Source organism: Thamnophis sirtalis, unplaced genomic scaffold, assembly GCF_051295495.1.
Source record: "Thamnophis sirtalis isolate CommonGarterSnake01/CBP01778 unplaced genomic scaffold, rThaSir2_p1.2 scaffold_5, whole genome shotgun sequence".
Taxonomy (NCBI): Eukaryota; Metazoa; Chordata; class Lepidosauria; order Squamata; family Natricidae; genus Thamnophis; species Thamnophis sirtalis.
This window is the reverse complement of record NW_028261385.1, coordinates 77367594-77373593: the sequence shown is the minus strand read 5'-3', so window position 1 is coordinate 77373593 and position 6000 is coordinate 77367594. Positions and strand designations below refer to the sequence as shown.

At 36.7% G+C, this 6000-nt stretch overlaps 1 long non-coding RNA gene across 2 annotated transcripts in view; it reads left to right on the top strand.

The window, feature by feature from the left end:
• The first annotated feature begins 486 nt into the window (after nt 1-486).
• The window catches only part of LOC106538425 (uncharacterized), a 61082-nt gene continuing 55568 nt past the window's right edge, over nt 487-6000 (top strand). For both annotated transcript variants that reach the window (XR_015696733.1, XR_015696734.1), the window contains exons 1-2: nt 487-641; nt 4832-5027. This is a non-coding gene — a long non-coding RNA (uncharacterized LOC106538425). The remainder of the gene's footprint in view (nt 642-4831; nt 5028-6000) is intronic.

Here is a 6000-nt window from a genome sequence, read left to right as displayed (position 1 = left end):
AGGGTGTTTACTAGATTCTTCACTATCTTACTAAAACAGAAAGGCCTGCTTTTGTTCCCGCAACAGAGTCTCCAAATAGGCAAGATTTCCTCATTCTGTCATATTGTTTTGTGCTGATTTATGGACAAACTTGAAAATGTTATGCTGCTGGATCCAATCTCTTTTTGAGTGAGGTATTGCAATTGCCTAATAAGGCCCGAATCTTTTTCTGCTTCACCTATGATTTCACTTTTTGTTTGCAGTAAGTAAGGAGTGGGGCCATTTCCCTGTTCCACTTGGACTAGGACCCTGCTAAGTATTTAGTTTATTTATTTGTCAATTTTTAAAATTGCCCATCTCTGGACTCTGGGTGGTGTACAATTAAAACATTAAAAATATTATATAAAATTTAAAAGAGACAAGCAATGTTAATAATTAAAAAGCAGGGGGAGGGCTTGCATCTCTGTATGTCCTAAGCAAGACCACGGAGCCATGTTTTCATGTCTTTCTGCAAGCTCAGGAGAGGTGTGGGTGAGTGACTCACTTCTGAGTGGAGAGTGTTCCACAGAGAAGGACAATAGCAGAAGAGGGTCTCTTCCTGGAACCCACCAGTCAGAATTCCTTGGATTAGGGGGTCTGCAACATAGCCTCAGGTGCTTCAGGTATGTTTTTTCATTGTACAAAGTTAAGAGGATGTAAAAGTGAGGGGGACACCAAGATCATCTCTGTAGACAAGACCAGGGACAGAAACAGAATTATGACAGAGTATGTGAACATTTTCAGCACATATTTTAGAAAAACTGTCTCAATATTAACTGTTTGCAGTGTACATTATTAGTAATGGACTACATTTAGTTAGGAGCTGAGCAAAAAATGAGATTTGAGAAATCAGCTAATCTTTAATCATTCTTTCCTTTCTAGTTTATTGAAAATTTCAGATCAAAACTTTTTTGCACACACTTATAAACATTATTTAGGGATGCGGTGGCTCAGTTGCTAAGACGCTGAGCTTGTTGTTCGGAAAGGTTGCAATTTGGCAGTTCGAATCCCTAGTGCTGAGTAATGGAGTGAGTGCCTGTTACTTGTCCCAGCTTCTTTCAACCTAGCAGTTTGAAAGCATATAAAAACGGAAGTAGAGAAACAGGGACCGCTTTGGTGGGAAGGTAACAGCATTCTATGTGCCTTCAGTGTTTAGTCATGCCGGCCACAGGACTACAGAGACATCTTCAAACAGCACTGGCTCTTTGGCTCTGAAACGGAAATGAGCACCACCTTGTCGGGTCAGAAACGACTAGCACATATGTGCAAGGAGAACCTTTACCTTTACCTATAAACTTTATAACAGAATTGCTTTCCTCTGGTTTCCTTTAAAGCCTTGATTGAGACAAAATGATGGCCAAATTACTATAGGGTAGATTTGTAGATTTAGAAAATTGTTAATTTCTTCAGTGAGCGCTAAAAATAGAACAATACTATTTGTGACAAACATTAAGACATTTTATTGTTGCTAATTTTATATGAAATAAAGATGATAATTACAGGTAATTTAAACCCTCAGTTTAATGGTTCTGTGTTCACCATTCCTTTAGATGGCAATGTGTATTATTTCACTGAAATTTAAAGCTTGGTAAGCCCAGAACCATGCAGTTGAGCGCTTTATGACAAAAAAGTTAAAGGAATGCAAAATGAGTATTAGGTGATTACAGAGAATCTGAATGAATTCTTTGTTTCATTTTCAACAATGTCTTCTATTCTCAGAATATTGTGCTGTTCCCCCCCTCACATTCAGACAAGAAATCATACTACCTTAAATCTTGTTGAGGCCACTGTGTGTAATGGCTGTGAGAATAAAGTTGAGGAAGAACACAGCCAAGGCAATGGTCAGATAAGAGAAACCTCAACCCAAGGCAGAAATGTAATCTGAGAAAGCATCTCAGGCTGGATCCTTCCTTAGTTGTCCTCAGGATAAAGGCAGAGATGAGAGAGGCACATTCAAAACCGCAAGCTTCTGTTACTGTAACTCTATAATAAAAGTCATTTTAGTGTATTTACTATAGTTTGAGGATCTAGTCTGATCTACATCGAATGGCTGACAGTGACCCTTTGTCCTGCAAAAGGAACAAATCTGTGTTGCAGTGCTGTCCATGCAGCTTTAACAAGTCACATCCTGAGGACTTCAATTGTTGATTCCCTGGCTGAAATCTGAGCTCCATCTAATTTCATCCTACCATTAAGGAGCCTCCTGCGTACAATGTTCTACTTACTCCATGCCATCCTGTAATGATTTGATTCATGTTATCTTTTATTTTTTTATTTTTAATATGTCTACTTGGAATTCATTTTTGTTCCTGTGGTAATAAAGATAGGGATACTGTAGTAAAAATAATTTCTAGTCATCCTGCCTCTGTTGACTTCCTGTTTCCCTAATCAGCTTCTGCATTATTGTATCAAAGTCAGAACAGACTCTTTATTTAAAAAAAATCACATGAGAAATCACATCATTGTTATGTAGTACAACAATCGAGATCGCAAAGTCATAAACCTTTTCCGTCTCGCTGGTAGAAATGCTATGGGCTCACCCCAAAACCCAATCATAAAGTGATTTGGAATGTCTACATTCCTGCTGTAGAATCTAGGTCACAAGTGGAACAAAAAGTTGTGTAGAGGAAATGAATAATGAAAGCCTTCTGTTCATATATGTATTGGGAGAATGTGTGAGAGCAGACAAAGAATACTGCACATTGTACGTTGTCCTGCGTCATACACCTACAATAAAAAAATGAAAGTCAACACAACTCCCCATCCCCTTAGGCATCTTAAAAGATGAGTCTAAACTGTATGGGACATGCTTGCTTTTCAAATGTGTAGCCTCTCTTGATAAAAAATCGGGTTCTTAATTTGAGAGTCAAAATTGTGAATTACTCTGCTATCTTGCTTTGAGAGCACTTCTGGAGTGATATCTTAATGTATTCTCTTGTAAAGATAAGTAATACAACTGAGATCAAAAGAAGTATTTGAAATACACAATAATTTGATCTGGGTAATAAGTGCAAAACTAGATTTGAGTATTGTGTTTACCAATTCAGCTAATGGATTGTTTGAATGACAATAATATAAAAGCACAGAAAATAATAGGATCTTTTTAAGGAACTGTCTTGTCGCAGTTCAATAAACTCATGAAAATAAGCTTATTAGTACTATTAATATGACATAAGGCAACAACATATGATATCATATAATTTGTCCCAGGGTAGATATTTTTTTTTGCAAATTACCTTATATTAGCACAGTGTGGCTTTAGGAAAACGTTCTCATCTAATACAGCTAAAATGCAAGGAAACATTACATTTAAACAGAACTGCATAATGAAGTTGCTACTGAAAATGCAATCTTCTAATTCTAGTTCAATTTACCTGGCATTCTTGCAATGTGTTGGGAATAAACTTGGGGACTGGCCAACATGGTTAAATTGAGGGATGTTGTCCTAGTACATTTGGAGGAGCCCTGGTTGCTGAAAAGTGTTGGAATTCATAATTTAACATTGTTTGACCATATCTATTTTGGTCTAGAAAAGCTATTTTCTTCTTTGATGGATGGTATTCAAATCTATTCCTTCTTCTCTAGAACAATAAAATTAGGAGTAAAGAAATTAACACCCTTCCTTCCTTCCCTTCCTCCTCCCTCCCTCCATCTTCTCTCCTTCTCTCTTTCTCTACTAAAATATACTGTAATGAGATAAATATGCTTCCATTGGATTATGATGAAAGGTTAATTACTGAACAAGATTTGTAAAACTGCACAATGGCATATTGTAAATTCCAGTGCTATGTTTAATGAATGGTTTTTATTTTGATTGTAATCCAATATACTTGAACTCCTTGCTGCCCTAGTCTCCTTCAGAGACGGATCACAATCTGAGTTAAGGGAAGAAATTAAGTTCTTAGATACTATCTTATGCCTTCAATGTAATATCCGGTTGAGTTAGATACGGACTGCCCTGAATTCAAATATCTTTGCTAGGAAATGGGTAACATTATATTCAGGTACATGCAAATAAAATAAAAGTAGGATAGAGTCTATCCTGGAGCCCATTTTGTTTCCTTAGTAATTTCATTAGTCATGACATAAAATTGCTACTTAGTAGTCACGCAGTAATGAATACAGTGGAACATTTGATGGGCTTACAGTGTGGGTAAGTGATGCATTAGAATTAATGCTACTCCAGAAGGAGCAATGAACCTAGTGTCAGGCCTAAAACCAAGAAGGTTACATGGCATTTCTTTCAAGCTGAGTTTTTTATTGCTGTGCACCTATAGACAAAATAATATCTGGGCTGAGTGGACCTCTTATCCCTCTGAAATGCAGCCCCTCCTCCTGGGGATCCACATCCTTGCTACATTCCATCAGATCTAGTAAGATCAAGATGGTTCACTCCCTCCCCCAATCAACTGTTATCTTTCCAATACTAGTGGTGACTATCATGATTGATACAGCATAGATCCTTTTTCATCTCCTACATGACCCTCATGGTTGTGGCCCATTATATAACCGCAGCTGAAAAAGCACAAATGACATTTTTAGATGTATTTCTTCCATTAATTCTAATGCATTACTTGCCTACATGTAAGGTAGACCAGACTAAGAAACCAATGCCATATAGTTAATTTTACATTGACAGAATCTTGCACATCTGAATAGGTTTTTCTTCCCTTCTCCCTCCCTTCTCTCTCCTCTTCATTTGAACTCAGAAGGGGCTTGTTTGAGAAATGTTGTCAAATTAGTTTCCTGGCTTGGGCTCAACTCTCGCTTTTTTTGACTGTTGACTTAGCAGCTTTTCCTCCCATCTTTCAAGGCTATTCCCTATGCCTTTGACCAACTTCAGCTGGTAAGCCAGTTAACAGTTCTACCTACACCAGAAGCCATCAGCAACAGTGACTCATACTCTTATCATCATTCAGTGGGACAATAGCAATGCATACTTGATGGGTCTGCAATTGAAGATGATTCAAAAACTACAACTGTTTGAGAAGGGAGCAGCCATATTGCTGGTAAGTAGATCCTGGCATTGCAAAAAATGACTCTGTCTGCTTTTGTAACCATCAGCAAAGGATCTTTGGATATATGCTTCACTCTTGGCTGCTAAGAAGCTACTTAACCCCCCCTTTTTTAAACAGGTCAGTGGAAAAGAGTGAGGGGCATCCTTTAGATGGCTATAATATTCAAGTGATTGAAGAATCCTGCCCAGGATTCTAAGACTGGCAGTATAAAAATTACATGAGTAAATAAATAAACCCATAAGCAGCAACTGAAAAATAAGAAATAACCCCAAAATTTAAGAGAAATTTTATAAGAAAATTAAATAATTAATAATGTCAGCATTACCTACCCACAAAGAAGGCTGGTAGTATTCTGAGGTATTATGTTTACAAGGTTGATATGCTGACTAAACTCCTTTGAGCTTTGGATAGGTTACCATAATAAATCCAAAAAGAGTTAATAACAAGCAAAAATATAAACACTGACAAACTCATTAAACAGCGTGGGTAAAAAGTTTATACATATTTTTTCTACAATGTACTTCTAAGTTTTTCTTTGGCTTTTTATTTGATTTTTGTCCTATTGTCTGGCTTATGTTAGCCATTAACTGTGTAATTGGACTTTAATTGCATATTATTAAAATTTTATGAATTTTGTAAGGGCTCCTGAGAGACTCATTTCATCCCCTCAGATAAATAAACAAACAAATAACATCTGCATAATGCCTGCGATTCCATAATTGGAGCCATTATCAAATTGTTTATAACAGTATGTAGTTTTCCTGAGAACTATACATTTCATAAGGTTACCATTTCTCCTCTTTGATAATAGGACAAGAATTTCAGATGATAAGTATGGAAGGTATATAAGGTATATAGTGGTAGGATTAGAAAAACAAATCAGATTTAGTTCTGATGCCTTTATTTGAGATGTGTATATAGAAGCCCTATACCTTGGGGAAAAAATCTTGGATAATTCTTCCGA